The 25,221-nt window shown below is 44.6% G+C and overlaps 1 protein-coding gene across 3 annotated transcripts in view; it reads right to left on the reverse strand.

The window, feature by feature from the left end:
* The window catches only part of IL1RAPL2 (interleukin 1 receptor accessory protein like 2), a 1,414,847-nt gene extending 1,398,926 nt beyond the window's left edge, over window positions 1-15,921 (reverse strand). For all 3 annotated transcript variants that reach the window (XM_073543629.1, XM_073543630.1, XM_073543631.1), the window contains exon 1: window positions 15,318-15,921. The gene's annotated coding sequence lies outside the window, so the exon portion shown is untranslated. The remainder of the gene's footprint in view (window positions 1-15,317) is intronic.
* Window positions 15,922-25,221: the final 9,300 nt, after the last annotated feature.

Genomic DNA, 25,221 nt, shown 5'->3' on the forward strand with positions numbered 1-25,221 from the left:
TTGCTTGTTTATTAGCCAATATTAGGTCAAGGTTCTCCTGTGGCATGATGTTTTGTAATTTGCCTTTATAGCGTGGATCCAGGATGCTGGCCAACCAGTAGTCGTCATCGTTCATCATTTTGGCAATGCGGGGGTCCCTTTTTAGGATCCGCAAGGCATAATCTGACATGTGGGCCAATGTTCCCGGTGTCAATGATGCACTGCGAGTGCTGGGTGGAGGAGCACTTTCTGGCAAATCCACATCCCTCCAGTCACGCACAAACCCTGTACCAGACCTTGCCACGCCAACATTTTCACTTGCCCCACGAGATGCATCCTCCTCCCCTAAGTAATCATCCCCATCATCCTCCTCCTCCTCGTCCAGGAGAGGTCCCTGAGCAGACAATGGCTGAATGTCATCAAGGATTCCCTCCTCCTCTTCCTCCTCATCAACATTGGCTGCAGACGCCTGCTCCTTAAGGTGCGTCAAAGTTTGCATGAGCAGACGCATAAGTGGGATGCTCATGCTTAGGATGGCGTCGTCTGCGCTTACCAGCCGTGTGCATTCCTCAAAACACTGAAGGACTTTACAAAGGTCTTTCAGCTTCGACCACTGCACGCCTGTCAACTCCATGTCTGCTCTCAAAGTGCCTGGCCGTGTATCCTCCCACAAATGCATTATGGCCTGCCTCTGCTCGCACAGCCGCTCCACCATGTGCAGGGTGGAGTTCCACCTTGTTGCAATGTCGATAATGAGGCGGTGGTTGGGAAGGTGGAGCAATCGCTGCAGCTTCTGCATACGAACGGAGTGTACAGGCGACCGGCGGATGTGTGCGCACAGTCTTCGCACCTTCTGGAGCAGGGCTGTTAACTCCGGATAATTTTTGAGGAAGCACTGCACCACCAGGTTCAAGGTGTGAGCCAAGCAAGGTATGTGGCTGAGTTTTGAAAGGGCTATGGCTGCCACAAAATTACGGCCGTTATCACTAACTACCTTGCCTGCCTCAAGATGTACACTGCCCAGCCATGACTCAGTTTGTCGCTTCAAGTACTCGGCCAGCACCTCAGCGGTGTGTCTGTCGCCCAAACACATCATCTGCAACACAGCCTGCTGGACGCTTTACACTAGCTGCTCGATAGGGGGACGCATCGTGTGCAACAGTGGCAGCTGCAGATGGAGTGCTCATACGACTGCGCTCTGTGGACGAGCTGTCACTTCTGGAGGAGGAGGAGGAGGAGGAGGAGGAGGAGGGTCAAACGCCTACAGCCAACTGTTTCCTATACCGTGGGCTTGGCAGCACTGTCCCACCACCGCTGTCCCCTGTGGACCCTGCATCCACCACATTAACCCAGTGCGCAGTGATGGACACGTAACGGCCCTGGCCATGCCGACTGGACCATGCATCAGTTGTGAGGTGCACCTTTCCGCTCACTGACTGCTTGAGTGCATGGACAATGCGGTCTTTCACATGATGGTGGAGGGCTGGGATGGCTTTGCGAGAGAAGAAGTGGCGACTGGGTAGGTCATAGCGTGGTACTGCATAGGCCATGAGTTCGCGGAAAGTTGTGCTTTCCACCAACTGAAAGGGCATCATCTCAAACGAGATTAGTTTGGCAATGTGGGCGTTCAAACCCAGTGTACGCGGATGAGAGACTGAGTACTTTCTTGACCTACTCATAGTGTCTGGGAGGGTGAGCTGGACTTGAGAGCTGCATATGGTGGAAGTAGCGGTGGACAGGGCGGACTGAGAGAGGGTTGATGATGGTGATGGAGTTGTTGTTCTTTCTGATGGCCTAGAATCAGTCTTTCGTTGATATAACAGTGGGATTCCCTGACTGCTGTGGCCTTGCAATGACACCTCAACATTTGCTGCTGTGCTAACCGGTGGGCTTACAGTGGGGGAAACAATGTAGCGTTGCTGACTACCTTCGTTGTGATTAGTTGCACATGTGGCACTTGAGGTTTGGTGTTGTGTCCACGCTTGCAAGTGCATGCTGGTTAAATGTCTAAGCATGCAACTGGTATTCAAATTTTTCAGATTTTTCCCTCGGCTAAAGGTCTTTGCGCACTTCTTACAGATAACCTTGGCCTGATCATGAGGATTTTGTTAAAAAAAGTGCCACACTGCACTCTTCCTACTTTGGCAGACATTTTGCGGCCTAGCACGCTGTGATCTTTTGACCCTCTGGACAAGCTGTCCAGCAACTCTTTTGATGTTTGGAACCTGTCTTTGGAGTGCTCCGGGTCTGCCAGATAACAGCTGTTGCGATGTCGATGTCTGCTGTGGATGCTCCTCATCTGAGCTATTGGAAGCAGCACCCTCTTCCCCCAATGGATGCCAATCTGAGTCAACAACTGGGTCATCCATCACCTCCTCTTCTATGTCATGTGCACCTTTCTCTGTGTCACCGTGTATGGTGGTATAGTGTGCGGGAAGGGGCACCCGAGTCTCATCAGGGTCAAAATCTGGCTCTGTACACTGCGAGGACAATGTAGTGCTCTGAGTGAATGTACCAGCAGAATCATCCATCAGCAGCTGTGCATCAGTGCACTCCATGTCAGATTCATCTTGGCCTGGGTAATTCACCATTTGACTTGATAATCCAGGCATGGTATGTGAAAACAGCTCCATGGAGTAATCAGTAGTATGGCCTGCGTCATCCTTCAATCTTGGTTGGGGTGAAGGACACAAGGAAAGGTGTGGTTCATGAACATGAGCCTCCAATGACGACTCAGTGCTTTTACTTTTTACAACTGAAGAAGAGGAGGCGATAGAGCTGGAGGCTGAGTCAGCAATGTAAGACAAAACTTTTTCCTGATGCTCTTCCTTTAAAAGCGGTTTGCCAACTCCTAGAAAACTAAGCGTTCGAGTCCTTATGTAGCCAGACGATGACGCAGGGTCAGCACCTCCTGCATTCGGTCCTATTTTGCTCTTGCCACTACCATCAGATCCACCACCAACACCATCATTACCAGCTGCCAACCCCCGCCCAATTCCACAGCCTCTTCCACCAGCCTTCCTCATTTTTGGTAGAAATGTAGACAAAATCCAACAAACTATATAGTAATGTAAAACAAGGTACAAGGTGTCTATAGGACAGGGGAGTTTTAGAATTTCTGCACACACTTGTGGACAGTGGACACTTGTGGATTGTGTGCGGCCCACTGATATCTGAGCGCTATGTGACACGCTCGATGGCACAGCTGCCTGTGACCAAAGTGACGAGAGGATAATGGAGATTTTGAATCTCTGCATACACTTTTGGACACTGGACACTTGTGGATTGTGTGCGGCCCACTGATATCTGAGCGCTATGTGACACTCTCGATGGCACAGCTGCCTGTGACCAAAGTGACGAGAGGATAATGGAGATTTTGAATCTCTGCGTACACTTGTGGACAGTGGACACTTGTGGATTGTGTGCGGCCCACTGATATCTGAGCGCTATGTGACACGCTCGATGGCACAGCTGCCTGTGACCAAAGTGAAGAGAGGATAATGGAGATTTTGATTCTCTGCGTACACTTGTGGACAGTGGACACTTGTGGATTGTGTGCGGCCCACTGATATCTGAGCGCTATGTGACATGCTCGATGGCACAGCTGCCTGTGACCAAAGTGACTAGAGGATAATGGAGATTTTGAATCTCTGCGTACACTTTTGGACACTGGACACTTGTGGATTGTGTGCGGCCCACTGATATCTGAGCGCTATGTGACACGCTCGATGGCACAGCTGCCTGTGACCAAAGTGACGAGAGGATAATGGAGATTTTGAATCTCTGCGTACACTTTTGGACACTGGACACTTGTGGATTGTGTGCGGCCCACTGATATCTGAGCGCTATGTGACACGCTCGATGGCACAGCTGCCTGTGACCAAAGTGACGAGAGGATAATGGAGATTTTGAATCTCTGCGTACACTTTTGGACACTGGACACTTGTGGATTGTGTGCGGCCCACTGATATCTGAGCGCTATGTGACACGCTCGATGGCACAGCTGCCTGTGACCAAAGTGACGAGAGGATAATGGAGATTTTGAATCTCTGCGTAGACTTGTGGACACTGGACACTTGTGGATTGTGTGCGGCCCACTGATATCTGAGCGCTATGTGACACGCTCGATGGCACAGCTGCCTGTGACCAAAGTGACGAGAGGATAAAGGAGATTGGATTGCTTTTAAAAAAGCAGTTTGCGGAGCAGTGGGTAAACAGCAATGCCAGCGTGTCAGGAAGCCTTAAAAGGCAGCCCAACAGCCAACACCACTGATACACCACAATATAGCCTCCCCTTGCACTGCACACACAGTGACTTGTGTGTTGTGCAGGCCAAATCGCTAGCAGCAGAAGCAGTTTTTTTGTCTTCTTCCCTGCCTAACGCTCTCCCTACACAATCAGCAGCAACCTCTCCCTATACTAAGATCGGCAGAAGTAAGATGGCGGTCGGCGTGCACGCCCTTTTATACCCCCTGTGACGCCCACCAAAGCAAGCCAATCACTTGCATGCCCTTCTGAAAGATGGTGGTGACCCGTGCCTATGTCATCACGTTGCCCACAGTGTCCGTGGATCCTGATTGGCTGAAAAAGAGCGCAAAACAAACTTTTGAAACGCGACTTTGGCGCGTAAGTCGCCGACCTCGTGGCCGACCTCATCCTAGGGTCGGGTTTCGTTTCATGAAACCCGACTTTGCCAAAAGTCGGCGACTTTTGAATTTTTTCGACCCGTTTCGCTCAACTCTAATGGCTAACATTATGGTGATTACTTTTAGAAATTCAAAGTTACCACAACTGTTTCCAATAACATCTAGACAAAGACGAAATGAGGTAACTTCCCTGCAAGTTTCCAACCTCCATCAGATCTCACCTCTAAATGCACATTTACATTAGGCACTCAAAATATGCACAAGCTAATACATTATACACACACACACACATACAGTGGGGAAAAAAAGTATTTAGTCAGTCAGCAATAGTGCAAGTTCCACCACTTAAAAAGATGAGAGGCGTCTGTAATTTACATCATAGGTAGACCTCAACTATGGGAGACAAACTGAGAAAAAAAAAATCCAGAAAATCACCTTGTCTGTTTTTTTTTCATTTTATTTGCATATTATGGTGGAAAATAAGTATTTGGTCAGAAACAAAATTTCATCTCAATACTTTGTGATATATCCTTTGTTGGCAATGACAGAGGTCAAACGTTTTCTGTAAGTCTTCACAAGGTTGCCACACACTGTTGTTGGTATGTTGGCCCATTCCTCCATGCAGATCTCCTCTAGAGCAGTGATGTTTTTGGCTTTTCGCTTGGCAACACGGACTTTCAACTCCCTCCAAAGGTTTTCTATAGGGTTGAGATCTGGAGACTGGCTAGGCAACTCCAGGACCTTGAAATGCTTCTTATGAAGCCACTCCTTCGTTGCCCCGGCGGTGTGCTTTGGATCATTGTCATGTTGAAAGACCCAGCCACGTTTCATCTTCAATGCCCTTGCTGATGGAAGGAGGTTTGCACTCAAAATCTCACGATACATGGCCCCATTCATTCTTTCATGTACCCGGATCAGTCGTCCTGGCCCCTTTGCAGAGAAACAGCCCCAAAGCATGATGTTTCCACCACCATGCTTTACAGTAGGTATGGTGTTTGATGGATGCAACTCAGTATTCTTTTTCCTCCAAACACGACAAGTTGTGTTTCTACCAAACAGTTCCAGTTTGGTTTCATCAGACCATAGGACATTCTCCCAAAACTCCTCTGGATCATCCAAATGCTCTCTAGCAAACTTCAGACGGGCCCGGACATGTACAGGCTTAAGCAGTGGGACACGTCTGGCACTGCAGGATCTTAGTCCATGGTGGCGTAGTGTGTTACTTATGGTAGGCCTTGTTACATTGGTCCCAGCTCTCTGCAGTTCATTCACTAGGTCCCCCCGCGTGGTTCTGGGATTTTTGCTCACCGTTCTTGTGATCATTCTGACCCCACGGGGTGGGATTTTGCGTGGAGCACCAGATCGAGGGAGATTATCAGTGGTCTTGTATGTCTTCCATTTTCTAATTATTGCTCCCACAGTTGATTTTTTCACTCCAAGCTGGTTGGCTATTGCAGATTCAGTCTTCCCAGCCTGGTGCAGGGCTGCAATTTTGTTTCTGGTGTCCTTTGACAGCTCTTTGGTCTTCACCATAGTGGAGTTTGGAGTCAGACTGTTTGAGGGTGTGCACAGGTGTCTTTTTATACTGATAACAAGTTTAAACAGGTGCCATTACTACAGGTAATGAGTGGAGGAAAGAGGAGACTCTTAAAGAAGAAGTTACAGGTCTGTGAGAGCCAGAAATCTTGATTGCTTGTTTCTGACCAAATACTTATTTTCCACCATAATATGCAAATAAAATGAAAAAAAAAACAGACAATGTGATTTTCTGGATTTTTTTTTCTCAGTTTGTCTCCCATAGTTGAGGTCTACCTATGATGTAAATTACAGACGCCTCTCATCTTTTTAAGTGGTGGAACTTGCACTATTGCTGACTGACTAAATACTTTTTTCGTGTGTGTGTGTGTGTATATATATATATATATATATATATATATATATATATATATATATATATTACAAACACGCATAGAAGCATATATCAAATACTCACACACATACACTTTTTTATGCACTTGTTCAGACAACTAGAAGAGTTTGTTGTTGTTTATCCATTCATAGTTGTAACAGTCATACACTTTACTTCATATTTTTTAAATCTTCACTATGTAAAGGTCTTGTTTTTTTGCGAAAATAGCTTTAGTTTTTTCTTAACATACCATTTTACCAAAAAAGTATGCCAGTGTTACATTTCTGTTGACTTTGTGTGTTAATTTAATGGGAAAAAATAAAAATAATGCTTTTGTGTGGTTATACCATTTACCCATCTCTTTGTTTCATATTGGAGGGGTTGTTATTATAAGAATACCAAATATTTTCACGTTAGCAAGTGATCAGATTTTGTCCCAGATTGAATACTTGCAGTGCAACTGACACCCCTCCATAATGGGCCCCTGTACAGCTCACATGTGGTATGTCTGTCCATTTGACAGATATTGCTCGGAGTGGATTCACTTGTGGAAAAGCCTTTGCATATTTCAGTATCAGGTATCCAAATTAAATTTAAGTATCATTCCAAAGCTTTGGAAACAGCTTCCTCTGTGAAAACTGAATCGTAACACAGATTCAAAATTTGTGCCACACCAATGCACATTTACCTTCTTGCAATACATTGGATGAGATGTGCGTAAAAGCCACACCTTTTCCGCTGTAGCATTTATCACTGTACATTTCACTGCTGTGGAAATTTGGCACAGTTACACCACATGGGTAAAAACCCTAATACTGCATATCTAGAATAATTTTTCCACTATAAGGCCGGTTTCACAAATCTGTTTATTTCCAGCACAGTAAAAACCAGTACCAGAGAATACCAGCCCCAAGCTGTCAGCTTTAGCAAAGCTGGTTGTCACAAATCGGCATGGGGTCCCCCCTATTTTTAATTGTTTAAATAATTTTAAAAACAGCATGGGGACCCCTCTCTTCTTGATAACCAACATTGCTGAAGCGGACAGCTGAGGGTTGCAGCCCCCAGCTGTGAGTTTTGCCTGGTTGGTTAAAGAAAGTAGGGGGAACCCACGCCGGGTTTTTCATTCATTCATTCATTTAGTTGTATCGCTGGCGGTGGGTGAGGAATAACCCGATCATCCACTCCTGCTGTCACTGTTATTAGCGGCAGCAGGTGTCGGATGATGGGAGTAATAGTCCCAAAAGTTCCCACCTGACTTTAATATAACTCTCATCATTCTCCTCTGCTCACGTCGATCGCCGGCAGAGCAGGGGAGAATGATGAGAACCGTCTTCACCACGTAGCGCCAGGGAACAGCGCTTACTGTAGGGCTTCTTCCCCAGTGTCAATGCATATCACACGGATGACATCAATGTGTGTTCTCCGTGTATGGGAAATTTTGCCGCCCGTGCTGATGGTAAAAAACGGACATGTCTACGTGTGGGGCACACGGTCCATGGAAGCACACTGACATGTGCACCGAACCATTCATTTGAATTGGTCTACATGTGTTAGTGTATCCAGTACGTGTGAAAATTGTCACCACACGTACCAGAGACACGGATGAGTGAAAGAGGCCTAAACTAGTACAATTTATAGTTGAAATTTTGCTGTGTAAGGTTTCATAGAGGGCAAAACTTTAGCAGAACAGATTGAGCCACAAATAATTGCATTTTTTTGCCTGATAACAAATCCGCAGAACAGGCCAACATTGGAGACTTGGATAAAATGACTCCTTGTCTTAGTGCCAGGGTAAAGTTTGATTTACTTTAGTGTTGTGCACCTCGTAACATTCTTAAATCACAGCAGCAGTGTGCACAAGGAAGTTAAAATGTCAGCAATCTCAAGCAAAAACAGCATCCTTCACAGGGAGGCCATAAAAATGAAACACAGATGTCAAAATACAATAAATAACACTAAATGGATTATGTCCAAACGGGAGGAAAACTAGATATGCTTCAATTGATCAATACTATTAGGAAAATAAATCTCGGCAGGTAGAAGCCTAGTAATAAATGACACACCCAGCCCCAGAACATAAGGACAGGGAATTGATGGTATAGAGCAGTGAAGCTCAGGTGAATACTCCATTCCAGCTACTTAAACACAGATTAGGTGCTATTTGCAATACTTTTTAGCCTTTCAGCAGCAGTACATGTTAGGAGTATGTCCCAGCATATACCTACAATAGAAGGACCCAATTATGCCACCGTGTAGGCATGCAATGGCATATTTCTCTCTTGTGCTTCCTTGGTTAGAAAAAAAAAATGCTACAAGCAGTGGTGTAACTACAAAGTTATAAGCCCCGATGCAAACTTTCAAATGCCCCCCCCATGCCAAAATATTTTCCACCCAAATTTACATTTTCCCTATTAATTTCGCACACTATAGCCACTATAGCTTTGTTGCAATGTTGTATAGTCTGACCTCAGTGGCATAACTAGAGTATGATGGGCCCCTGTCATCCTGAATAAATTATATATATGCTCCCTCCATCCTGGTATATATGTGCCTTATCCTGACCCCATTCTGGTTTATATATTGCCCTTTCTGTTATATGTCCCTTATCCGGAGCCACATGCTGATATATATTTGTCCCCTGTTCTGCCGTTTATCTGTAATGTATAAAATAAACCATTATACTCACCAGGGGCTTACATAGAAGTCATGGGGATCCATGTAAGAAGTATAATGCACCCCCGTAGTCCTCCATATACTATAATGCACCCCCATAGTCCTCTATATAATATACTGCACAGTCCATAGTCATATGTAGTATAAACAAATGAACTTCCATAATCATCCATAAAGTATAATGCACCCCATAGTTCTTCAAAGTAGTAAAAATGTACCTCATAGTCCGCCTATAAAAGTATATTGCACCCCATAGTCATATACAGTATAATGCAGCGGCCCCATAGGAGTATGAAATGCAGCAGCCCATAGCAGTATAATGCATCCCCTCCCCCCATAGTAGTATAATGCACCCCCATACCGGTATAATGTGCCCCATCCCGTGGCTTTATAGCAAAAAAAAAAAAAAAAATGTCCTTACCTGGCCGAGCTCCAGCGATGTCCTCACCCACGATTCGGCTGAGGCGCGCAGTGTCATTCCAGTGTATGACAGTGACGTCCTACGTCAGTAACGTGCATGTCAGCTGCTGGTCTGTGATTGGCCGGCGGCTGTTAACTGTTGCTGTGCTGGAGGAATCTCCTGCATGGCAACAGATTTTAACTGATCATGCGTAAAGTGCCCAATGAGCAGAACAGAGGGAGCCCGCTGCAGTCCCCCTCTGCTCATCGGGCCACATACACCAGTAAGGGCAGTAATGCCCTGATGGCAGCATGTATTGTGGTGTGCGCACATACAGTTGAAGCTTTTGCTGGTGTCGGCATACCTCTGACCCGCCGGGCCCACTCAGCGACCGCTACGATCGTGTTAGTTACGTCCACGACTAAAAGGCTGTATTCCTTTCCTAAAGGATGTTTCTGTATAGGAAAGCACACAGTAGACTTTGCTTTCCCATTAAATTTAAAAACCATAATTTCCTGAAATCCACTGAGTAAGTCTCAGCGTCTCTCTCAATTACATCTAATTTCTAGAGAAATCTCCTTGAGACCTCTATAGTTGTTGCTGCCGGATTGCTATGAGCACCACCCTGCGGTCGGCGCTCATAGCAATGCAGTAAATCTGCTACATAGAGGCGATCTGAGCAACGCCTCTACGTAGCAGAGGCGATCAAGTTGTGGCAGTTTCTAGCCTCCAATGGAGGCTATTGAAGCATGCCAAAAGTTAAAAAAAAAAAATGTTTTTAAAAAATAAAAAAAACAAAAAGATGAAATCTCCCCCTTACACCCCATTCAAAAATAAACAAAAAAAAAAAAAACAAACAAACATATTTGGCATCACCGCATTCAGAATCGCCCGATCAAGAAAAAAAATAAAAAAAGGATTAACCTGATCGCTAAACGGCGTAGCGAGGAAAAAGTCAAAACACCAGAATTAAGTTTTTTTGGTCGCCACGACATTATATTAAAATACAATAATGGGCGATCAAAAGAATGTATCTGCACCAAAATAGTATCATTAAAAACATCAGCTCCGTGCGCAAAAAATAAGTCCTCTACCGACCCACGATCACGAAAAATGGTGACGCTACGGGACGCGGAAAATGGCGCATTTTTTTTAGCAAACTTTGGAATTTTTTTTTAGCACTTAGATAAAAGAAAGAACCTAGACATGTTTGGTGTCTGTGAACGCACAATCATCTGGAGAATCATAATGGCAGGTCAGTTTTAGCATTTAGTGAACGTAGCAAAGAAGCCAAAAACAAGTTTGGGATAGCACTTTTTTTGCAGTTTCACTGCACTTGGAATTTTTTCCCGATTTTTTTGTTACACGACATTGTAAATCCAATGGTGTCATTCAAAAGTACAACTCGTTCCGCCAAAAACAAGTCCTCACATGGCCATATTGATGGGAAAATAAAAAAAAAAAAAGTTATGGCTCTGGGAAGAAGGGGAGCAAAAAATGAAAACGCAAGACCGAAAAAACCTCCGGTCATTAAGGGGTTAAAAGTTGTATGTTATTTATGAAATCTGATCCTGCTTACCCCTACTTAGATTGATTGGATTCTTGTACCTCCAGTGGGCTTTGCTTATCTAGTCAAAGGAATGGAACTAGTGAGAAGCGAATCTCCTAAGTATGTATCTGGCAGATTCGCTTGAATCATATGGCTGATTCAGTCTAAACTGAAAGTCTTCCGATTGCAGTGAAAAAAAAACATTTTTTATGCACTACTGTCTCTCGAGACCTCAAAGCATAATAAATGGAGTGGTGGGAAGGGGGTTTAAGAATAGTACTCTATATTCATTTGTCCTTACCTGTCTTAAGCTAGGTTCACATTGCATTAGGGGCATCCGTTTAACAGATTCGTTAAACGGATGCGCTAACGCTGATGTCATTTTTGACATCTTTTTAACCCCTAGCGCATTCGCTAACGCATGGTAGCATTTTGTCGCCATACTGGTCTGTCCACGGCAAACGCGTCTGTTCGCTGTGCGTTAGACCTAACGCACCCTAGAATGCGGTAGACCACGTTCGAGTATGCGTCACAAAGTAACACAATCGCTAATGCATGCCGAATTTGGCATGCGTTAGGATGTGTTACTACAATGGCGGACAATGGGTGCATTAACGCATCCGCTACATAGCGTTAGTGCCGCTAAGTAACGGATGCATTAAACACATGGCCATAACGCGATGTGAACCCAGCCTTATATTACCTCCGCTGCCCCTACTCCACTATCATCTGTGCTGGTCTTTGGTACTTCCAGCGCTCCCTCTTGAGCAATGAGGCCTTCTAGCTTCTGTGCAAAATAGGATGCACCTGAAGACATTCACAGAAGACCAGTGAGCTGTGGAATCACCATGCTCATGGAGAGGTCCGTGGATCTCAGTCCAATCACAGATCGTAATACACGGACTGGCCAACTGGTGAGTAACAGCTTCATATATTTCAGATAGAGAGACCTGCATCCAGTCTATACATTGTGGTCTGTGATTGGACAAAGATCTACGGACGTCGTCTGAATGAGCCCTTAGACGGGTGAGGGCCTAGGACAGAGGACTATAATGCATTTTATTTATTTAACGCTGTCCTGGCCCTCAAGAGACATTAGCAAAAATGGATGCCATTTTGCTCTGGATTTGTGCAAATCGAATACCGAACATTTTGGATTTGCTGGTCTCTAATTGGAAATGATTATTTTGTCACAAATTTTGGTGACAAATTTGCTGCTTCTTACTTTGCAGCTAAATTGTGTTTTGTTTTTTTTTGTTTTTTGCTGTGTTTTACATAATTGTGGCAAAACCATGATTAAATAAAAGAAATCTAACTATATTCAAAACTAATAACATATGTCTGTGGTTCTATTAGTTTGCGTCATGAGACAAGTGGTTGAGTAGGGATATTTGGCCGTATTATGAAAGATATAATATGGAACTGTACAGCGGTGCATATTAGCCTTTGGGGTATGCTCTGAAGAAAAAAAAAAAATCTCAAATTTGTTGACATTCTTGAAAAATAAAACACAAGATCCAAAATAAGTAGGACATTCTGCGTGTTCTATATATCCTTAAGATAAATGATCTCCTTGATTTCTGCTTGATGTACTGACAACCTTTCTTAAATGGTCTGGGCTCTTTTTTACTGATGAAAAGAGCCAAGTTTCATCAATTAGCATGGTAATTTATTAATCGGCTGTGCATTTGTTCAATGGGCTAAAACAGATGCACATAGAGTAAAAATTGGTGGAGATCTAAACCTCCTTATAACATTTAGGAGTAATATGAAAAATTGCACACGTTTTACCAGGTTTTGTTTAGCAATGGTGTCGGAAATGCCAATCTTGTAGATCTATTTCAGCCTAAGCAAGTTATTTCCTATCTACTGTATAGATTATAACTGTTCCATCACTTGGATCCCACTGCTGGCACCATCCCCCAATGATGGCTGGAATACTGAACTTCATTCAGTTCCTCATTTTGGTCTGGTTCTTCTCTGCCTGCAAGATCTCAATCAGGAGTAATTGAATGGAGATGTAGGTGGCACATGGGCCTTGCTGCTCCATTCAAGTCCATGACATTGACAAAGAAAGTCAAAAATATAGTGCTCAACGGGGTTGTCCAGTGTCATACTCTTGAATGGACACATACAAACTTTGCATAAACACCAATTTAGATTATTATTATAAATTTAACCCACGGCCCCATACTATACCTCTCATTTCATAAAAGGGAAACTTTTTTTTTTTAGTAATGTAATGCACATACTGCTATAGAGGTGTTCTGCACTAGGAGCAATGGTAATACATTGTCACATACAGGGACCATACAGTGCCACAGCAAGCACCGAGAGTACAGAAACTGCATGGACTACGTGTCATCATGTTTCTTTGCATACGCTCACAAACTTCTTCCACTTACCATATTTTCCCATTGTGTTTATAATGTGAAAAGTGATTTGATACACAGGGTGTGAAACTATTCCTTTATACTCCAGCAGGAACACAGGTAATGATATGATTGTTGTAATTTGGTTATGTGATTAAGCCCTAAGCAAAAAAAAAAAAAAATCACCTGGTCTCTTATCTTCTCTCATATCACATCAGTAAGACTGGTTTCACACTTGCGTTTTTTTGCGCTGCTTTTTAGCGCAAAAAAAGCATGCGTTTGTTCCCCTATACTTTAACATGGGTGTGCATACATATGCGCACGTACGCGTTTGTATGCGCATGCGTTTTTTCCCCTATACTTTAACATGGGTGCGCATATGTGCGCACGTACGCGTTTGTATGCGCATGCGTTTTTTTGCAGTGTGCACTCGGGCGCACAAAATGCATCCTGGTGCATTTTTTGTGCGTCCGACTTGCCCCCAAAAAAACGCATGCGCACGCAATGCGTTTTTTTTTACAGCAAAACACCCATTAAAGTCTATGGGTGCGCATACGTGCGATTTGTAATGCACACGTACGCGCAAAAAAAAGCATGCTTTTTTTTAAAAAAGGAACCAAAACCCTCAAACGCATGATGCGTTTTTTTCATGCGTTTGTGTGCGCAAAAAACGCGCATCAAAAAAACGCAAGTGTGAAAGTAGCCTTAGTATTACAATGTCTCTTGCATTAGTTGCAATGTGTTACCCCCAATAATGTGCTACATAAACTGATACTATATATTTATAGCACCATCAATCTCTGTATCATTACTTTTTAATAACACTAAAGTGGAAATGTATTTTCTTATAATAATGTCATAAAATGCCATCACATGAAGATAATGTTTCTGCATATGGCCATTTACCATATAAGTAAAATGGTTACAGCCATAACCATACTTAAGAATAAACTACCCTACCTATTATAAAGTGAGAGAGTAATCCATGCATGAAACAGTCTATGACAACAATGCGCACAATTTGGCTTGTGCTCCCTCATCTAATTCAGAATTTTCAATGAGCCTCATACAGATTTATGGCTCCAAACTCTGACTACTAAACCCATTTCACCATTACTGTCAGCGCGCAATCAAAATTGTTAAAGACGTCAATAAATGGTTGTAATAATTCATACTTCTCCAGGGAGGTTGTGTCTGACCATTTTGTTACCACTGTTAGGGTTGTGAAAACTTTTGGGCTCAAATTGTGCAAGAAAATTTAACTAATAATAACCCCTGCTTTACCAAATAGAAGGTAATGCAGCCTTTTAAAAAAAAAAAAAAGGGGGGAGATACAATAAAGCACTGCTTGCAGATCCAAACAAGATTGTACAAAGAGGGACACAAGAAGGGACTGGATGCCTTTCTTGAAAAGTATAATATTACAGGGTATATACACTAGTTTCCTTAATATTGCGTTGATCCAGGGAGCTAGTCTGATTGCCATATGTGGAGTCGGGAAGGAATTTTTTCCCCAATGTGAAGCCTACTGTTGCCACATGGGCTTTTTTTGCCTTCCTCTGGATCAACATGTTAGGGCAGGTTAGGATAGGATATGGGCTTAAAGTCTTTCTTCAACCTTAATAACTATGTTACATAAGATATACATTTGTGTCATTCCCATTGAACACATCAATAACTCCTGACTGGTATTCTAGGTAGAACTTGGAAGTGTCCATGAAACATAGATAGGAAACTACTGCAGAAGTGTTATGTAAACAGTTGGTTCCAATGTTTAGTCGAATCTTACCTAAATCTTCCATGTACTGACCCCAGGTAGCTCTCCAGCGATCCCACACATTTGCTTACAGTTCCTTTCCAGATCTTTAACATGAGGCAGCAATGGGTGTTTTAGGCTAATTTCCCTCCTGGCACAGCCTTTGGAACTTTTGCATCCAGTTATAAAGTCTTCGCTCCTTGACAACTCTGTAGCCCCTCCAAGTCACACAACAGATAACCGCTCATTTGAAGCCAGATTAATCCAGAGTCACAGTAAACCACGACCCCTATCCCTGAGAAGTCAATGAAAGCAGAGTGAGCTCCAGCCCTACATCAGTCAATGCAATGGATGTCATGTGTGTAGCCTGCAGACACGTGTTGGTTGTAAATTCCCTGAAAAAGTATAGTGAGGCTCAGCTCTGAAGCATCATTCCACATAACACAGCAGATCCAGGAGTTGGGGGCTGCAGATCATTCCATGCTGGGGAAGGGGCTCAGGTCCCAGCCACATCTGCTGCTGTAGTGATGATGGTGAGAGCTGCAGACTGCTGCCTCCTTCTATTGCAGGCGCTCAGTTCCCCTGCCTGATGGACAAGCTGCCTGCAGTCCAATGCTTAGCACAGAGGGGAGGGCTCAATATGCTTCATATACTCACATTCCGCTTAAAGTTACAGTGACATATTGCTGCAATCATCCCAGTGACACACAGGTCTTGTACAACAAATAGATTATCATTAGTGATCACTAAGACAGTATCATGCAATGTTGCTCATTCCCACAGTACATTATAAGATTGCTGTTGGCAGGTCAGATACTATAGTACTGATGAGAGCTGGGTCATCTACATTGCATGAGATGTATAACTGGACACAGAGAGACGGTATTGCACCATTTAAGTGGAATTCCTCTTGTACACATAGGTTACTAACGTAATTGGCTTTTTTAAATTAAATATTAGCAACATCTGAGTCAGACTTTCCTTTTCTCATAGATTGATATCATGAAACACTCCAAGAGATTACCTCTCTAAGGGCTCATACTCGCTTGCGAGATACTCTCGCATGGAAACCTGGCACTGCCACCAGTACTCGGACCGGCGCGTGCGGCTACATGTATTTCTATGCAGCCGCACACTCCAGTCCCAGTGCCGGCGGCAGTGCCAGGTTTTCATGTGAGTCTCTCGCAAGTGGGTATGAGCCCTAAGAAGCCCACTCTTTCATCAAGACCATATTTTCTGTCAGATTTTTTAGATCTTTTGAGTATATTCTAACATAGCTGTTCCACAATTCAAGCTAAATATGTTTTTAATGCATGAATCTCAGCCACATAGAAAAACTGCAAAGTCTGAATATATCCTGATATTCGGTGAATATTGTCTTTTTCTGCTGGCAGTGTTCCCCAATTCCAGTCCTCAAGAGCCACCAACGGGTCATGTTTTCAGGATTTCTTTAGTATTAGGCCGGGGTCACACTAACCGGCGCAAAATACAGTCTGTAGTTTACAGGCGTAATAAGGATGAATGACCTCTAAATAGTGCTCCGTAGGTCATCCGTAAGCAAGGTCCGGTCGCGTATTTTGCGCATGTGAGCATCCGTATGTAATCCGTATGGCATCCGTATGCAATCCGTATGGAGAGATTTTCTCGCCGCCTTGCAAAATGGACATATAATGGAGCCCTATGATAGGGTTTCTAACAGAAACGAAATAATAGATATAGACACATAGAATGCATATATATATATATATACACACACACACACACACACACACACACACACAAGTCATTGTGACAAACATATATAAATATTTATATTTCACAGAGATCTTCATAGCAGAATAGCCGCTAATTAAATTGCCAGCTTCTATCAAATTCTTCCCCAACCCGACATGAAATGACACAAGGTTTACATTCAGTAAAGCATTTCATTTCATGTTTTTTTATATGTCCCTGACTAATAATTAGATGAGGGTTTGTGTGCAAAATTTGGGAGTTGTAGTTGTTGTTTTAATTGGTTAATTCGCTGTTTAAAAATGTGTGGGCTTCCCATTGCCCTGTAGCATTGGCGAATGGGTTAATCTAACAAAGGGTTAATGTCACCTTACAATCGAATTACACTATATTATAATTATGAGGATACCAAACACTTGATCTGGAAAAATTTTTTGTTTGAGCATATGCTTGACAAAATAGAAAATGAAAATCACACCAATACCAAATTCTCTGTTCTTTATTGACAGGCTGTAGCTGTGATGTCACAACTGCATCATATGTCACCACTGCAGTCAATTAGTAATTGCAGTTTTGATATAACAAGCATAGTGATTGGTTGCAATGGTCACCATGCACTGTAGTCTTGATGACACCACTGCAGCCCCCATAGCAGCAGCACAGAGGAAGCACTAATACTGCTGAGTGTTTATTTTCTATGTTTATAACTGTACTAGATGGAGGCCCGATGCTATCGCATCGGGATGGCGGTAATGTCACGATGGGGGCAGGCTTTGCAGCGTTGAGAATCTCTCCCCCCTTGTGCTCACCCACCTATCCACTCTCTCGTTCCCCATGTGCTGACTTCTCCCGTCTGTGCTCTCTTCCTTGACCTGTCTACCCCATGTGCTATCCCCCTTCTGACATTACAGCAGGAGATCGCAGAGGATACATTTTGTGAGGTAAAATATTGCTTAAAAACAGTCAGTTAAATATTTTACCTCAGAAAATGAATCCTCTGTGATCCCCTGCTGCAATGTCAGTATTTTCCTTTGCTTCCTCCCCTTCCCAGGAGATGTAGAATGCCTTTTCAGACACAGACAATTTTTAAAATGAACTTTTGTTCATGGAAAAAATACTCTTCTAATATTACCGGCTTCCTCTGCCTGTAAACACCTTGTGCATCTGCCATCGGGATTAGCCTAATTATTCACCGCACCTGCACATAATTCACGCAGGCGCAGTAAATCAGACCGCCTTCATCCTTGTGCAGACAGTTAGCGGCGGTCACATTAAAACTGTACATGCACTCCTTCTGTACAAAGATGGCGGCAGTCAGTGAATTATTTGGCTGATCCCAGCGGCAGCGTGCTTGCAACGGTGTTCCGCTGGTGGTACCACGCAAGAGGCTGCGTGAGTATGTGTGTTTGTGTGAGTGTGTGTGTGTGTGTGGTGCGTACGGTGTATAGAGTGTGTGTGGTGCGACGATGTTCCACTGGTGGTACAGCTCAATAGATTGGTACCAGCAGCAGTCTATGAGGAAAGAGGTAGACATGAAAGGTGGGTGGCAACAGTTGCCCTGATTGTATGGACCAGCCATAATGTTAAGTGTGTAACAGTACAGACACAGAGGGCTAATGGATGCATAAAGCATGTGAGAATATGATGCGGGGAACCTGGTTATGGTAAAACTTTTGGCTGTGCCACACAGGGATAGATTAGGTTAATGTGTTGAGGCGATAGGCCAGTCTGAATAAATGCGTTTTCAGGGCACGCTTAAAATTGTGGGGATTGGGGACTAATCGTATTGACCTGGGAAGTGCATTCCAAAGAATTGGCACAGCACGTGTAAAGTCTTGGAGACGGGAGTGGGAGGTTCTGATTATTGAGGATGCTAACCTCAGGTCATCAGCAGAATGGAGGGCGCAGGTAGGGTGGTATACTGAAACAAGGGAGGAGATGTAGAGTGGTGCTGAGCCATGGAGGGCTTTGTGGGTGAGGGTAATAAGTTTATACTGAATTCTGGAGTGGATGGGTAGCCAGTGTAATGACTGGCACAAGGTAGAGGCATCGGTGTAACGATTGGTGAGGAATATGATCATGGCTGCAGCATTCAAGACAGATTGGAGAGGGGAGAGTTTGGTAAGAGGGAGACTGATTAGAAGAGAGTTACAATAGTTGAGACGAGAATGAATAGGAGAAACAGTAAGAGTTTTTGCTGAGTCAAAAGTAGAAAAGGTCGAATTCTAGAAGTGTATTACATTTTGCGCATAGTGTAGTACAGCCATTTAGGAGGGACTATCATAACTTTTATAAAAGCCAAGGCAGGGAATTCAGCAGCGATTTTAAGTTGATTTAAGATAGTGGGAAAACATCATAATTCACAGCTCAGTCAGAGAAATTGGGAGAGAAAGTCCTAAAATATGGGAGGAAGGGGCTTCTATCACCGCGGACCTGCAGGGTTTCCTGGTGGCCTACCAAATGATCTTCAAGAGCCGAACCCCAGAATCTCCTGAAAAAACTTCTCTTCCCCGCTTCTAGGAGCAGAGCAGATGGGTGACGCAGGTGGGGAAACAATCACGTCTGACCCTTTCCTTTCAAAGACCACCCAGTTTGCCAGCCTGTTCAGGCAGCTATCCATGCAGAATCCATGAAGGTTGACAGTGTTTGGCAGGCTAAACAGAAGTCGGAAGTCGTGAGATGGGATGTGGTTGTGCAGAACATCCTGACGGTCTTTGTCAAGTGAAGCTTAAAGAACTCCAAAGCCTTGGGCCAGTGGGAGAGGCTGCCTTTAGCGGGAATATTACCTCTACACAGTTGATTGTATCCGTATGTTACACTGCTCCGTCATACTCACCCGGCCTCCGCTCCCACGCCGCAGCCTCTCTCCACCCGACGGCCACGGCGGTCACCTCTGACGGGCTCGCAGCCGACGCCATCCCTGCATGCAATGCGCATATGCCATAGGCCGTGGCCGTGCCTCCCTGCTGCTTCTTGTGCTCTGGCTGTGCCCTGTCTCGGAAGCACCTTCGGACCAATGGCAGACCAGACGGGGCTATATCAGGCCGCTTCCCCCTGAGGGAGGCGTCTGATCGTTGTGTTTCCTTGCACACTGGGCCCTGCTTCCTCCTGTGCTCTCTACAGTCTCTCGGTGCCATCCTCAGTGTTTCCTGCAGCAGCCTCGCAGCCTGTCTTCCGTGTTCGCTAACAGTTATTCTCAGTCCTGCTCCAGTGTTCCTGTTTCCTCTGTCTCCTGCCTCCAGTGTTCCTGATCCATCCTGCTCCAGTCCTGCTGTCCTACTCCAGTCCTGCCTCCAGTGTTCCTGTTCTATCCTGTTCCAGCCCTGCCGTCCTACTCCAGTCCTGCCTCCGGTGTTCCTGTTCCATCCTCTTCCAGTCCTGCCATCCTACTCCAGTCCTGCCTCCGGTGTTCCAGTTCCATCCTGCTCCAGTCCTTCCATCCTCCTTTATTCCTGTCTCCTGTGTTCCAACTCTGTCCTGTCATCTACACTTCAGTTCCTCCACGTTCCAGTCTATAGTCTTACTCCATTCCTGTCTCCTGTGTGCCAGCCCTGTTCTGTCATCTACACTTCAGTCCCACTGTCCTACTCCAGTCCATCCTGAGCCGCCCCTCTCGGTACGGGCTACTGTGGTACTCGAACCCCTGGGCCTGCTCCTAACGGTCCCTGTATAGGGGTCGGTTCCACCTGGCAGCTCGCCTGGGACCCCTCGGTGCCACGGTCCAGAGGGTCCACTCCTGGAGATTCCAGCTCCTGACCACCCACGCTAACACCGTACAGTATCCGTAGCATGTGGAGGCTTTGGTTCAGAGGGAGAGTTCATGCTGCAAGTCGTGAAGAGTCGGTATCAGAGTCCCATCCGACAGCTCCACAATCCGGTGAGGGTATTGTCAAGTGAAGGATGAGCCCTATTCAGAGACAGTCAAGTTATATCTGAACAACTTGAGCCCCATATCAGAGAGTTATTCAAGGAGAAGATCGTCTGCCATGTGCTGTCTGGTCGTTCAGAGCTGAGAACCCAAGTGCCCGTTCTAGTCTGGGGACTGCATGTGGTGCTTCATTAGGGACAGTTGAGTCACAAGATGTCTGGTCCCCATACATCCTAGTCAGTCAGCAATGAAGTCATCATCTCCACCAGATCTGCTAGTCACTGAATCTCTGTGTGCTGATGTCTCAGAATAAAGGGAAGTGGAGACGATATCCCCACACAGTCCCGATGATTGTACCAATGATCTGCCCAGGAAACGCCAAACCTTGTGGATATGTCATCTTGGAAACCAAGCTGAAGACAGGGCCAGAGGAGCTTCAATCTCTAGGTGGTCTGGTGAAGAGAGCGTCAAGGCGGTGTCATCTGCCAAGTCTCTGCAATACGCCAACCAGGAACTCCAGTTGGTCCTTGAATCCTCTAGATTTTTAGCTGATCTCAATGTACAGAGAGAGACTTTCCAATACTCAGTTGCTGGACCTTACCCCCCTTCGTCCTATGCTGGGAAAGGCTTGATAGAGAGAAGTATCCTAATTTTGAAGATGGTGAAAGGTGTCCCTTTTCATCTAGCAGACAGTAGTCTTAGTCCAGAAGGGAAGTCATGGGAGTCCCTGAAGATGTGTCAGCCTCCAATTTCTCTTCAGAGGGTCCTCACGGGCTTGAAAAAGAGGGGATGTAAGCGGGGGTATTCTAGCACTATGGACGGTGCCCCTGCATGGTATCCCCTTTTCTCTCAATGCAGGGACACTGTCTTACTCACCGCCCCAGCCCCTGGGTGTGGTATCCAGGCGTGTCATTCCTGCTTCCTGGTGTGCATGCCGCAATTCCTGGTGGCATGCCTAGTACGCGCATGCTCCATGTTCTTAAAGGGGCATCTCGCGCATATGGTAAATACCCTCAGCTTGTTGCTGAAAGGCATTTAGTGTAAAGTAGTGCATTTGCAAGATTGCTCCAAGCCAATTATTGTGAGGCATCTTCTATAAAAGACTCCCTCTCCCCTAGGAAAACGCTAAACAATGCTTAGAATCATTAGTAAGGTGTACTACTAGTGAGTTGTGAGGTCCCCTGGTCCTGGTGCGGCCAGTGGCCTGAACCTGTGTTGCTGGTCCCGGTGTGGTCAGAGCCTCACCCTCATCCCCTTGTCCCAGAGCGGCCAGTGCCTTAACCTCATCCCCTGGTCTTGGAGCAGCCAGTGCCTAAGGCTTCTTTCACACATCGTTGTCTCCGGTCGTGTGGTGACAGTTTTCACATATACCGGAGACCCTGGCACAAATAGACCCATTCAAATGATTGGGTCTGTGAACGTCAGTGTGTTTCCACGGACTGTGCGTCTGTGGGTAAAACACGTTGACATGTCCATTTTTTAGCGTCAGCTCGGGCCGCAAAATGTCCCGCACACGTGCACACAGAGAACACACATTGATATCATCCATGTGACATGCATCGGCACCGGGGAAGAAGCGCTACAGTAAGCACTGTTATCCGGCGGCTGGTGTTGAAGACGCTCTCATCATTCTCCTCTGCTCTGTCGGCAATCGGCGTGAGCAGAGGAGAATGATGAGAGTAATATTAAAGTCAGAATGATGACAGCAAGTGGGGGCTTTTGGGACTTACTCACATCAACCTACACCTGCTGCTGCTGCTAACAGTGACCACTGACCACAGGAGTGAATGATGAGGGTATTCCTCACCTGCCGCCTGCGCTATAAAAATTCACAGTGTGTCACAATTATATTTTCTTTGCATACCTGTTTTACTAGTTAAATTTTACATCCATACACACCACATCACTACAGAATCTTTTTGAGCTGCTGGCTTTTGTATTTTGTTAAAACATATATATTTTTTTAAATATGTAGACATTTATCTGTGTATGTCTATTTTTACAAACCTGTTTTGCAACTCCAATTTGTCAACCATACACACTACACCTATATTGCTACGCACTGCCACATTTTTCTTTATTTAGCTGTACTTATCTTCCTATCATTTCTTTTATTATATCCTTTAGGCAAGGGTTGTAAAGATTGTCAAAAGTCAAATATAGTGCTCAATAAAATGTATGGTAATTAGAATAAATGCCTATGGTAATGAACACGGTAAAAGAAAAAAAAATAATACTATGGTTAAGATTGTGAGAGCTGCTAAGAGTAGCAGAAGCAACACCACCACTAGCACCAGTTGTTTGGCCAATAGTACTACCAGACACAGGCTATATTTGGCTTCCTTTGTCACTGGCCAGATTACTAGTGTGGAGGCAGCAAAAGCTGTTGTGGAATATAAGACACATCACTCATCTCAGATACAACATAATGATGTTACATCTGACAGCAACACCATCAGTTTGAGTCAGTATTTTGCATAGAACAGCCTGTCTGATCTCAAATGGTGGAGAGGGATAATTTTTAGACCATTTGGCAATTGAAAAAAACATGGAGGATGCTGTGTTATAAAATGAGCTTTCAGTTAGAAGTGGATACCAGGTTCCACTTCTATGGTGAGGTCACTATTGCATAACTAAACTTGTGTTTCTATTAAAGAGGTTAAAAGGGATGGACACAGTCCTAGACTACTTCAGAATGTTACATATGTCTTTTCAGGGCAGTTGGAGGATTTGCACAATTGCAATTCGTGGCTAATTGATTTTTTGCTAATCACATTTTTGTACAAAGTTCTTCCAAACTGGTGAATCCAATTTTCAAAAGATTCAGTCAACTCTACGGAGTGTGGTACTGATTTGGTCTTAAAGCAGATCTGTCACCAAGAGTCACGATACAGGCTGCATACATTATTTAATTGATTTCTTAAACCTGAGGAGGATGCTGCACTTACTTTAAAATCCATGATAGAATGGCTATTATAGTCCTGATTTTAAAATATATTAAGATCATTTTAAGTCCAGCTAGAGAGTGAGGGAGCTCACAAGTCCTAGTGTATTCAGTCTTTGCCAACCGAGCCTTACTTATAGCTGCAGCTTGTACTGAGCAGTGTGAAATCTCAGCAGCAGCAGGTAGGTGAGCCACTGAGGAGCTATCAATTGTGGGCAGAGATTCAGCAGAAGCAGGGAGGGAGGATACTAAGAAACTGATAGGAAGAAATTGAGTGTAAGCTTTAAGAAAGAATTACACATCTATACATCTATAAAATATCAGGATTACACAGCTATTCTGTAATGGATTTTCAAAGTACCGTAAGTGCACAACCATCATTAGGTCGAAGAGATCGCTTTAATAATTCATGCAGTTTGTATTGAGAACTCAGGTGACAGATCTGCTTCTTTAAAGTAAGTTTATGAAATTTACACAGTAATTAATCATAGACATGTAACAAGGCGGAAGGTTCATTAACAATAAAGCCCACTCATTGTGTTTTTACTCTAGAACCATTTCAGATCAGCTAAAATTTCTATTGTGAGATCCTGTTCTCATGATAAGTATCCTTCTCGAAATTATTACCTTGCAGTTCTTTTGGCTTCAAAGCAGAGAAACCCCCTTCTGACAGTCTGTTACTGTATACCAACCCCCACTGAGCCTTCTATTATGGTGAGGAAACCCCTTAATCATTAGCAAAGAGAACTACAGTATAATTTACTCCGAAAGCGAGTTAAGCAGCAGCGGATTTCCTTGTGTATCTCTGTTTAATTACTTCTTGCTCATCAAGTACTTTGCTGCAAAAATAGCTACAAACTAACAAAGTGAATACAATAAGTCATTGCAGCATGCAGAGATACAACTCTAAAGCCCCCGAGATCGCTGCTGAGTCACAAGTTTTGTGACGCACCAGCAATCTCACCAGCGAGATCGCTGTGTGTGACACCTATCAGCGACCGGCCCCCCTGCCAGTTATCGCTGATCGTTGTGGAAAGACCTGGACATTTTTTTGATCGTTGGTCTCCTGCTGGCCAGCAGGCATCGCTGCGTGTGGCAGGCGGGAGACCAGCGATCAGCGAGCTGGTAACCAAGGTATACAGCGGGTTTCTAAGCGCCACACAGCGCTTAGAAACCCGCTGTGTACCTTAGTTACCGGCACGCTGGTGCAGGGAGCTGGCAACCAAGGTAAACAGTGGGTTTCTAAGCGCCACGTGGCGCTTAGAAAACCCGCTGTTTACCTTGGTTACCAGCGCGCTGGTGCAGGGAGTTGGTATCTAAGGTACACAGCGACAGGCACGCTCGTTGTCGCTGGTGCTGATCGCTGGTGAAGCTTCCTGCTTGGCAGCTCACCA

The sequence above is a fragment of the Dendrobates tinctorius genome, unplaced genomic scaffold (genome assembly GCF_039654945.1).
Source record: "Dendrobates tinctorius isolate UK_male_01 unplaced genomic scaffold, ASM3965494v1 ptg000133l, whole genome shotgun sequence".
Lineage (NCBI taxonomy): Eukaryota > Metazoa > Chordata > Amphibia > Anura > Dendrobatidae > Dendrobates > Dendrobates tinctorius.